We start from the raw sequence: 12,074 nt of genomic DNA, 5'->3' as shown, positions 1-12,074 counted from the left end.
AGACTGTGCTTTAATAAAGACTCTTATTTTTAAGATTAAAAATATCAGAATCTCAAATAAATTGGATAAGCAGAGCTGAAAACGAGTGGTTAGAAGGACATCACTTAGTTATGGCCATATTGTTTACTTTTGTCAGCAACCAAGTCCAAAACCAACTGGAGTCTTTGTGGACCTTAATACATTTTAAGCAAAAAAGGATAAATCATGCAAAGTTTCTACCAGTGTAACAGTAACAGCTGTGCTCATTTTTACCACAAGTTACTTTAGTAACATGGTATGGACTATGCCTGAATAATATTCTGTCTATCCATGCATCTACCTAATTTATCTATAGCATGTTCATTTTGCATTAGCAGAATAAAATGAGAAAATTATATTTAGTCAGTATCAGAGTCAAAAGCAAGGTAAAATATCTTTCAATTCAATCCTTAGATTTCCCCATGAATGCAAAGGCACAAAAGTCCAATTATTAAAATAATAATGTAAAACTTTACACTGGCACATTAAAAAGCACATCTCTATGTTTATTTATATGATTTAAGAGTAGAAAAGATTGAGGAATTCTATGAAAAAGCTATATTACCTGATCTCTTTGTACTATCATTTGTGGTTCTAAGTGATAGCTGATGGTAAAGAGAAGAAAGGAGTCCCTGTGTCTTTGAAAGGCACATATATTAAGCTTGGAAGAAGTAATGGTGTACTGGGGAGAATATTTCCTTAATTCTCAAGCTGAATATGGTTGACTATATGAATTTTTCAGGTCAGGAGATGGATATGTATCTTCAAAGAGCCAATCTCAGATAAGAGAAGCAAAGGGGAAAAAAGAATCATGGGAGAATCTTTGTAGGAATAGGGATGGTAGTAAGTTTGGGCCTTAAAGCTAAGGATGTAGGCTTCTGGAGGCTAAGAAGGAACACAGACAACATGAAGTGAAGAAATAACATGTCATATTTTGAGACCAATCTTGAAATGAGGGAGCATTAACAGCTAGAAACTACACTAGTGCTATTGAAACTCAAGATAAATTAACTGAGTAGGACACATGCAGATAAGCCTAGACCTTGGAAAAACTGAGGCAAAAATGTTTAGAAGCTGCATGAGCTGTTTAGCTAAACCTTGTTTCCAACATCAAATAATAGAAATATGCACATGTAGATATTATAGAGACATTTTGAAACCTGGACCCCCAATACACTACTAATTAATAGCTAGTAGGCTCTGTATTGTGTAGATATGATGTGTCAGTAGTTGATTATTAAGAAAGGTATTACTTCACTGTTTATTAACAATGCAAGTACCTAAAAGACTCTTTCAAAAAATCAGGCTCTTGAACAAGTTGTGGGATTTGGTAGTAGAAAAATAACCATCAGCCATGCAGTGCTACCTTTCACACTAGACTGGGCTTCTCCTTTGCTATGAATGATTTGCATTTCACTCTTTGAAGTCCTTCCCCCATATGACATATTTGGAATGTGACAACTGTCCTAATTCTCTGCATCTGTCCTTATATATCTCTACCACTTGGAAATTACAAGCATTTGATTATGTTTTCTCAAAATATTTTACTTTTAGGTGTGAGAAACACCATAGCATCTTTTGGGTCAGGTGTAACAGGACCATAATTTCCTGCTGAATGAAATAAGAGTGTTCATTTTAATAGTCATATGAGCAAATAGGCAGGATTGGGTTTTGTAAACGTAGTTGTGAAGACTCAGAGTAGGAAGTCAGCTTCTTTCTCTCTTTGTAATTAACAGTGGTAAAGACTAGCCTATAAAAGAACCTTAAAGTATAAAAATTGAAGCACTGGGGGAAGGTACAGCTTTATCCACTTTCCGCCGTGACAATAAACCTTTTAAAACAATGGATTCCCTCTTGTCTTTGGTGCCCACTGTGGAGAACCATGGAGGGGGGCCTTCTATTAATGATCCACCGCCTAATCTCCCGTGGAGGACTTCTCTGGGATCCAGCCACAGACACCCACCAACTCAAGCGACTTAGCCAAGCTAGCCATGACCCAGCCAAGCAATTCACTGTGACCAAGAGTCTCCACCCCACCGGGTGCTGTCAGAGCCTTTCCCTGTCACCCCTCTCAGCTGTGGGCCAGTCCAACCCATATGCTCACCCACATCTCAGCCCTTCTGTGGCCTCCCAGCAGTACCTGGGAGCTCAAGGACAGAGACCAGCTGGTCTCCATCTAGTTGCTTCGGCCCAGAGACCCCCGACCCAAGAGCTCTGCCCTGGTGGGGTTCTAGGCTAAGACCTCTCCACGACTGGGTAGAGCCCTGAGGCTTCTCATAGCCTAGAGTCTGCCCAGCACCATGAGGAGTAAACTCAGTCAAATTCCTGCTCTTCTGCTTCCCTGAGCCGTGGCAGATACACTGGATCCACAACTCAGCCCAACAAGACCCATGCCCACGTGAGAGCTATAGCCCCTCAACTGGTGGAGGATGCAGACAAAGCCAGCTCCAAGTGTACCTTCACTGGCACCCATGAAGAACCACTTCACAGAACTTAAGAACAGTGAGTAACTCCTGGCCTAGTTCAAAAGACTAGGCCTCTCTCTGTCCCTCTCTCTCTTTCTCTCTCTACATGTTCCTGGTCAGCTTTGACTCTTAGCTACAGTCTACTTACTGCCTAGTTCAAAAGACTAGGCCTCTCTGTCTCTCTCTCTGTCTCTCTCTCTGTCTCTCTCTGTCTCTCTCTGTCTCTCTCTGTCTCTCTCTCTCTTTCTCTCTCTCTCCCTTTCTCTCTCCATGTGTTTCTGGTCAGCTTTTTCTCTTTGACTCTTAGCTACAGTTTAACTTCTGCCTAGTTCAAAAGACTAGGCCTCTCTCTGTTCCCCCTCCCTCTTTCTCCAAGTGTTCCTGGCAAGCTTTTTCCCTTTGACCTTTAGCTATTGCCTCCAACTCAAAGACAAGATGGAGGAGATCCCCTAGCCTTTACTTTCTGCCCATTCCCCAGCCCCAGAGAGAGGGCTCCTTCACACATAACAGCTGCCTTTCAGGCCACAGCACCTGTTGTGACCTTTGTTCTAAGACTCTTTCCCTTGGGTGAGACATTCCCTTTTTGTTTTGAGACAGTTTCCTTCTCATGGCTGAGAATCCCAGGCTTGGACTGGACAGACTGTTCTATCTCTCTCTCCCAAGAGCACTGGCTCCAAGCTATAGCCCCCAGCATGTCTCCTTCAAGGCTCAGTCTTTCTCAAGCTGCCTACTAGGGTAGGCTTCTTGCCCTCCTCTGTCATTTGTGGCCAGCTGCAGCCTCTTAGTCCAGCAGGTTTGCATGAAGCAGTGGGTCCCAGACCCTGCTTCCTCCCTTTGTCCCTGTGTTCCTTAAACCTTCGTTCTAGGACTCCTCCCCTTGGGTGAGACATTCTCCTTTCATTTTGAGACAGTTTCTTTCTCGTGGCTGAGAACTTCAGTCCAGGCCTGAAGGAACTGCTCTCAGGAGCAGCCTGCTCTAACCCAGCATCCACGTGTCTCCCACCATGGGTCAAGTCTTTTATACAGTCTCTCTTCCTTCTGGCTCTGACTTGCTTATTAAGCCTCTATGCTTCTTTCTTTTAGTTTTTCTTCAAGGTTGGCCTTTCTTCTTCTCTATATTTAGGATTTACAGGCTAAGAAAAAAAAACAGCGAATGCAGGAGACCTCTCTGCTAGAGCACCCAGCCACCACATGGCAGAACAGGCCCCTCCCCCACTGCTTCTAAACCCATCAAGGACAGCAGAGAAGTACACCTGAGACCCTTAACCCATGTTTTTAATGCTTTTTCTCTACTGCAACAGTGCTCATGCTTTTGAACCCAAAATTTTCTTGCCTTTTATTTAAATGTTTTTCTCACTAGAATTCATGATATATGTCCAAATTTTTTTTCAACCTTTTTGATATTTCTTTAAGGTTCAAAAGTCATCTAATCTACTTCCACAGGTCAAATCAACTATGCTGATCACTATTTTTCAGCCCTTAATTAACAACCAGACATGCTGAGTCCTACAGGTGAGACAGGTGCTGAGTCCTACATAGGACAGAGCTAGACCTTCCATCTACAGATGAACTCTCTTGTCAAAGTCAAATGGCTACTGAACTTAGAAAAGTTATGTGTTAGTAAGAAAAACATAATGTCTATCTAGATTTATCGGATGTTATTACCCTCAAACTGTACAACCCATGCCAATGATTCCTAGCCTTCCCAACCCCCACCCTCAACCTCCTTATCCTGTGACTTAATTGCACTACCCCCTGTAGTCTGTGTCGTGTTTTCTTTTGACTTCCACCTCATCCAAAATTTTCACTACAAATGACACAGTCACTCCAGTGATGCCTCTCCTTTTTAAAAAAAGAAAAAGGATGAGTTGTGGTACAGTGGCTGTGAGAGGCAGCTGGGTATCTGGTTGAGCACAGGACTTGAACCCCAGATAATACATTAATGGGATGGTAGGTGTTTAGCCTTGCTCCTGGGCCCTGGTTCCTTTCACTTATCCACAGCTCCTCCCAAAGAAAGGGTAGTGGCCTTAGGTTATTTAGCACAGGTAGCACAGTTAGAGGCCTCAAGAGATCTCCATATTAATGAGATACCTAAAGGCCAGAGGGTGTAGCCAATTAAGCATTCCTTCCCAGACCCTCCTTCCCTACAAAATGTATTTAACCTCAGGCCCCCCTGAGAGCAGGGGGTACAGCTTCATCCACTTTCCACCATGACAATAAACCTTTTAAAACCAAGAAAAACAAATAAATAAAAAGAAAACAAACAAAAAATTGGAGCATTGTTCTGTTCATAGTTTTTAAAGGGAGTTTAGTATAGAAATATAAGCCATTGTTACATCATTTTCAAATAGTAAACCAGAAGAAAGACACTCAAGGAAAAATGGGATGCCAAGTTGAAATAATAAAAGATGTACAAATGACAGAAAAATGGTGAACTCAGGTTAGTTGTATCTTTTGGATGGTCTCTACAAAAGTAGGTAGCACATAACAGGTTATATTTTAGTCTGAATTTGAAAACATTTTATTTGATTTAAAATTACAATCCAAATATCAATACAACTTGATTCTTGCTTTCTCATGCCAACATATTAGTTTGCTTAGCCTACTAGTAAAATATTCTTTACTAATGCTTTAAAACAGATTTTTCCCACATAGTTTTGGATGCTAAAATGTCTACAATCAAGGTGTTGACTGTCTTGTCTATCTGGTAACCGATTTCTCTATGGCCTATAGACAACAGTCTTCTACTCATTCTTAGGTTCATGTGTGAAAGATGAGAGATAAGAAACCAAGAGATGGTGGAAAGTGTGTGTGTGTGTGTGTGTGTGTGTGTGTGTGTGTGTTATGGAATAACAAGTTTTCTGCTTCTCTTAGTAGAATCAATCTCATCTTATGGATCCTATCCTCAAATCTGCATCCTCAATCAATTACATTCTGTGCTGTCTGTAAACATTATTATATTACAATAAACTGTGCCAATGTGAATCTTTGAGGGATACTATTTACTTTAGTTCAGAACATTTTGTACTTAGGCCTTCTCAAATGAATGCCCTTCATGCTTTCATAGCACCACCTCATTAGCCCTCAAAACCTTAATTTGCTCCAGAGTCAAGATTAAAATCCAAAGTTTCATCACGTAAACCAGATATGAGTGAGATTTGAAGGTCCCATATAGAATAGAATTATTTTCCGCTCATAACTTGTAAAGCAGAATAAGGTCTATATTTGTAAAATACATGGAGCACTGAAAGGTAGGACCAGCCTCACCTCTTAGAAAGAGTAATAGTCATAGGATATGTCTTTCTGGAGTGCAAAGAACAGATATTATTCTGATAAAATAGAGAAATGGGCAAAAAGAATTGTTGCTTAAAAAATCCAAAATGAGTGTAAAACCCCTTAGGTGATTTTTATTAAATCTTAAGTCAATTATCGTTAGTCATAGAACAGAGATAAGTTTCTGTTCATTCTGAAATGGGACATCTCTATCGTACTGTCCCGCTCTAAGGCTCAGGGAAGAAATAGGATTGTGAGAGACAAAGGGCCAGGAATACTGTCTCAAAATTTTATTTTCTGGATAAAGAGATTGTTACTATAAGCTCTCAACATCTTTAGTTGGCTTCATAAGGTCTGCATGAAATTAAAACAGACACAATTCCAGTGGAGATGGAGGAAGGGCTAGCAAGGCCAGTACAGTTGAGGAACTATAACTCTATTAATGGTTTATGGAGAGAGACAGTTTTCCACACAGGCATACATTTGTCATGTTCCAGAGAGCAGCTATGCATCCATGTGTATACAGGCACCACTAAAGATGCAATAGAGTGTCTAATAAAGATAATAGACATTAAGTCTTGACATTAAGTCAAGAAAAAACTTAGGGTGGTAGGAGTGAATGAATGTGAAGAAGGAGAGTGGATTATGGTTAAAATGGATTTTGTTGACCTAAAATTTTCAAAGATCAAAAGGAAGGAAATAACACTCTGTCTCAGGACTCTTGGACACCAGTCCATAGGAAGCAGTAAATTTAGTTTTGTCACTAATTTTACTTGATTCTCATGTTTAGAAACCTCTAAAAAATATTTACAAATTTTCAGTCTAAGGTGCTGTATCTTTCATATCCTGATTCACCCTCTGGATGTTCTAGCTCTCTTTAAATAACTCAGATCTAAAAACTCATCATTCTTGAAGGTGACTCACCTCTTATACCATACTACCCTCATGTACAAGGTTCAGAATCAGCTTAAAATGTACTGAAGGTTCTGGGAAGTACCTTAAGAAACAGAGATATGAAGTCCCTAAAAATACTGAATAAAATTCTATTTCAGCACATATAGCCATAGTGGGATCTTAACTTCAAAGCAAAGTTTCCTTTTTAGAGATAGGAGTCTGTGTCCATTTCTGCCTCTCTGTTTTGGGACAATCAAGAAGACATCTCCAATTGATATTACTTGTAAAGGAAAAAAAAAAGTTTCTCCAACACAGTCTCTCTGGGCTAGGCTACACGTCAACGGTACATGTTCTACACAAAATAAATTGAATGGTAGACATTTTGTGTCATATTATTTTGGACATCTTTTGTATTATTGATCTTCTGCTTGTAACTTATGGTTTCCTATTTAGTATTTTCTATTATGTTTTGCTTATATGCTTGTCTTGCTTGTGTGTTTTTTTTTTAAAGTGCTCCTTTTTTTTCCTTTTTGTTTATGTTTGCCTATTTGTTTGCTTTCTAAGAGAGAAAAAGAACACAGAGTTAACATGTGTGTGTATGTGTGTGTGTGTGTGTGTGTGTGTGTGAAATCTAGGGGCAGTTAAAGGAGTTGGATGATCAGTATATATTGTATGAAATACATACTCAATAAAATGGTATAAAAATAGATAAACCAAACGAACAAGAAGAACAATGACAAAATCCCCAAGGCAAGAACAAAAATGTTTCAAGGAGACAGAGTTCAGTGCTAAAGCACTTGACAATGATCTCCTACTGTAATCCAAACAAATCAAACAAGTTCCTGCCTGGTAATAACTATACAGTCATATGCAAAGACTGTTCTTTCATAGCCTGGGGACAAGGACAAGGAATGTTTTTTCACACCTGCTTCCTCTTCCTACTTGCTGTGTATATAAATCCTCAAAGAAAATATCTTGCTACTCACAGTTTGCTCCAAATATTCTTTCTCTGCATCTCTGTGTCTCTGTCTCTCTTTGTGTTTCTGTCTCTGTCTGTGTCTCTCTCTCCCTCTAAATATCTCTCTCTCTCTCTCTCTCTCTCTCTCTCTCTCTCTCTCTCTCTCTTTCAATCTCTCTCTTCCATTCAGTTGTCCTTCCAGTCTTATGATCTTCACACTGGGCTTTATAGTGCATACACACGATGTACTTGTTACTTCAAGCAGTTTTAAGAGCTCTTTAAGTTTAAAGTTTAATTTTAGTTAAAATACCTTTTGCCTTTTGAAAAAACTGAAGTGTGCAAATATCACTCATTCTTCCAGTGGCAAATTTAAAAGTAAATTAACAACATAGACATGTGGAGAAGCATTTGTGTGAAGTGGCACTAGACAGTTGATGTCAGTGCAGCCTCTGTAAGTACCTTCTAGATGAGGAAAATATTCCCCATGGTGTCAAGTGCCTTGTAGTTGCATGGCATCCTCCCTCCTATTAAAGGGCCACTTAGTACAATGGGGTGCAATTAAGGCAGTGGAGCCTGGGTTGTCTGAAAGGTGATTCTCTCCCAAAGTGCTTCATTGGCTCTACTCTGTGAATAATGGATAATTTCTACATGCGATGCTATCCTTGGTTACTCAGAAGTAAGGAAACACTCAGGAGTAGACTAGGTTAGAAAGAATTATATTTCTTCAATACAATCTCAACTCAAATTTCCTGCAATTATAGCCTTTATTTTTCTTACTCATTCCTAAAGACTTGCATAACAATACTATACTAATGTGGTTTATTCTGGAATTTTATAGAAAAATAATTTGAGGGATTTTTTTTATTCTTCTCACTTTCAAGAAAGTCTATTAGTTCGAACCATAAATTCATGGGAATGCTACTATTTCTAAGTAATTTCAACCTTAATATATTTTTAATGTACCGATAGTGACTAAGACATTATTTATTTGCATGTTAACATTACCATTATTTTTTCTTAAAAAAAAAACTACCTTGGATAATACGTTACCCTCCTTGCTATGACTGTCATTAGATGATTTATATGTTTTCATATTTTAAAAACATTTCTTTGGCTCCACAGATTTGGGAGGATATTTTTTCTGTACATGTAGATTTATCATCTTCAACTATTTCTAAGATTGATATGATCTGCTTCTTAATACATTAGCTATTTAATGGTTATACCTTCCATGTTGCTCCTGGTCATTGAGACTCTTCTTCAAGATATTAATCTAAATTTCCTAAATCTAAACTATTTACAAATCTTACTTCCCTTCCCCCATTGAACCAGAATCATAGCTATATGTGCTATGCATTCTTGCTTTTTCCATTATTTTTTATTTCTCTTGATCATTTAAGTTATGTTAAGATGTAGTCTTCTTGACATCTGAACCTATAATTCAGGGCCATTTCCTAGATTTTGTCTTTAAGAGAGCCCATGTGTGGAATGCACATCTCCTTTTACATTCACACATTAAGCTGTGAAAGTGTCTTTTTTTCAGTCATTACTAATCTCTGGTGTCTGTTTTCAGAAGTCATAAGGCAGGGAGCCAGAAGCTCACCTATGTGCCATAGCCTTAGAACTGCACACTGCCTCATCAAGAAATGGCTGGGAGGGCATGGTCTCTATTCTCACCTCAAACTATCCGGGATTTACACTGAACAAGATACTCAGGTGATTTCTATTAATATTCTGATCTAAAAAGCTCCCCCCTGAGACTTCAGTAAGACTCATTGTTAGATCAATGACTCTGTTAGCATGGATGATCCTCTCTCCTGATTTTTAAAAATTATGTTTCTTCAATTATTTGTGTGTGTCCACAGTGAGGTATGCCTTTGAAATTTCAACAGTTTGGAAGGGTCTGTAATTCCCTTCCACCATGCGGGTTCTGGGGATATAATTCAGATAATCAGGGTTGGCAGCATGAGCTCTTACTTACTGAGTCATCTCACCAACTCTAGAGGGAGCCTTTCTTTGCATGTTGGATATAGCCCATCTATTGAGTGACTGGATATTTAAATCAGTATTTGACTGAACCTAGAATATAAGTCAACTGTCAAGAATAAGTCAGAAAATTTAGCAAAGCTTAAGAAACATATTAATGGTAATAAATTACATATAAGATTCCTAGCTTGAAATTTTAAAGTCATAATTCAAGAATTATCCTTGTTTATCACTGAGCTCTAGAGTGCTCTGGTGGATTTTGAAAACTCATTTATCAAATAAATATGTTCTTCTGTTGGTGGCATTGTGAGAGCAAGGTATAAGTCTTGAAAACCTGTGAGCTAAGCAAAATTAGATATCTCAAAATATTATAGAATTATTTAAAGCTGTTTGCCTTGATGTTATGAATCCTAGAATATAAATGAGTCTTTAGACTATAGCTATATTTCTTACGGATTTAGAATTCAAGTGTATGCCCTTGCTTGGTCCCTTTGGCTGGGGCAGACTCCTAGCTGGTCTGCTCCCATGACAACTCCATATCCTGACCCTTTCTAGAGGAACCGCTGCACTCGGAGCAACAGGTAAGAACCCTCCCCAACAACCCTACAACTCAGGGCTGCAGCTGGGAGCCTGGGGTTCTCAGGACCCATCACCCACCCAAACAACGCCCTCTGGAATACCACTGTCCTTCTGCCTCACCCTTAGTCTTTTTGGCTGGGGCAGACTCCTAGCTGATCTTCTCCCCTCAAGAGTCCACAACCTCACCCTTCCTAGAGGAACCACTGCACTCAGAGCAGCAGACTCTACCTCCTACCTGTCCTAGTGGAACCAATGTATTCAGAGCAGGGGAGGGACCACTGAACTCAGAGCACCAGGATTTCAGGATCCCATAGGCAGCCTGAGTCCCAGGAGTTCTTCTACACAGGAACTCAGCATCACAGGGTCACAGAGCTAGCTTGACTCTGAGGAGTTCTGACACAAGCAAGATAATTGAAAAGACAGGCTCCAGACAAAGACAGTGAGTACAAGTAGCACTAGAGATAACCAGATGGCAAAAGGCAAGCTCAAGAACATAAGCAACAGAAACCAAGGTTGCCTGGCATCATCAGAACCCATATCTCCCACACCTTCACACCAGAAAGGCAGGATTCAGAATTAAAATCACTTCTCATTATGATGTTAGAGGACTTTAAGAAGGACATAAATAACTCCCTTAAAGAAATACAGGAGAACACAGGTAAACAGGTAGAAGCCCTCAAAGGGGAAACAAAAAAATCCCTTAAAGAACTGCAAGAAAACACAGCCAAACAGATGAAGAAATTAAACAAAACCACCCAGTATCAAAAAATGGAAGTAGAAACCATAAAGAAAACTCAAAGGGAGACTACCCTGGACATAGAAAACCTAGGAAAGAGATCAGGAGTCAAAGATGCAAGCATCACCAACAGAATACAAGAGAGAAGAGATAATCTCATGCAGAAGATGCCATGCAAATCATTGACACAACTGTCAAAGAAAATGCAAAATTCGAAAAGCTCTTAACCCAAAACATCCAGGAAATCCAGGACACAATGAGAAGACCAAACTTAAGAGTAATAGGTATAGATGAGAGTGAAGACTCCTAACTTAAAGGGCCAGTAAATATCTTCAAAGAAATTATAGAAGAAAACTTTCCTAACATAAACAAAGAGATGCCCATGAACATATAAGAAGCCTACAGGTCAAGATGAAGCTGAATATCTCCTTCCCCGCCACTGGCTGTCAGAAACTCATTGAAGTCGATGACGAACGCAAGCTGCGCACCTTCTATGAGAAGCGCATGGCCACAGAAGTAGCTGCTGATGCCCTTGGTGAAGAATGGAAGGGTTATGTGGTCCGGATCAGCGGTGGGAATGACAAGCAAGGCTTTCCCATGAAGCAAGGCGTTTTGACCCATGGCAGAGTGCGCCTGCTGTTGAGTAAGGGCCATTCTTGTTATAGACCAAGGAGAACTGGAGAGAGGAAGCGCAAGTCTGTTCGAGGCTGCATTGTGGACGCCAATCTGAGTGTTCTCAACTTGGTTATTGTGAAGAAAGGAGAGAAGGATATTCCTGGACTGACAGATACCACTGTGCCTCGTCGGTTGGGACCTAAAAGAGCTAGTAGAATCCGAAAGCTTTTTAATCTCTCCAAAGAAGATGATGTCCGCCAGTATGTTGTCAGAAAGCCCTTAAACAAAGAAGGTAAGAAGCCCAGGACCAAAGCACCCAAGATCCAGCGTCTTGTTACTCCATGTGTCCTGCAACACAAACGCCGGCGTATTGCTCTGAAGAAACAACGCACTAAGAAAAACAAGGAGGAGGCTGCAGAGTACGCTAAACTTTTGGCCAAGAGAATGAAGGAAGCCAAAGAAAAGCGCCAAGAACAGATTGCCAAGAGACGTAGGCTGTCCTCACTGAGAGCTTCTACTTCTAAGTCTGAGTCCAGTCAAAAATAAGTCT

General features: G+C 39.8%; 1 pseudogene across 1 annotated transcript; it reads left to right on the top strand.

Moving 5' to 3' along the window:
- The first annotated feature begins 11,314 nt into the window (after positions 1-11,314).
- On the top strand, positions 11,315-12,074 carry LOC114620904 (annotated as a pseudogene). The gene has a single exon (XR_003711359.1). The product of XR_003711359.1 is annotated as a 40S ribosomal protein S6 pseudogene (transcript).

This window comes from Grammomys surdaster, unplaced genomic scaffold, assembly GCF_004785775.1.
Source record: "Grammomys surdaster isolate TR1022 unplaced genomic scaffold, NIH_TR_1.0 63, whole genome shotgun sequence".
In the NCBI taxonomy this organism is placed as follows: Eukaryota; Metazoa; Chordata; class Mammalia; order Rodentia; family Muridae; genus Grammomys; species Grammomys surdaster.
The sequence above is the reverse complement of the archived record's forward strand: the minus strand, read 5'-3'. Positions and strand labels throughout refer to the sequence as shown.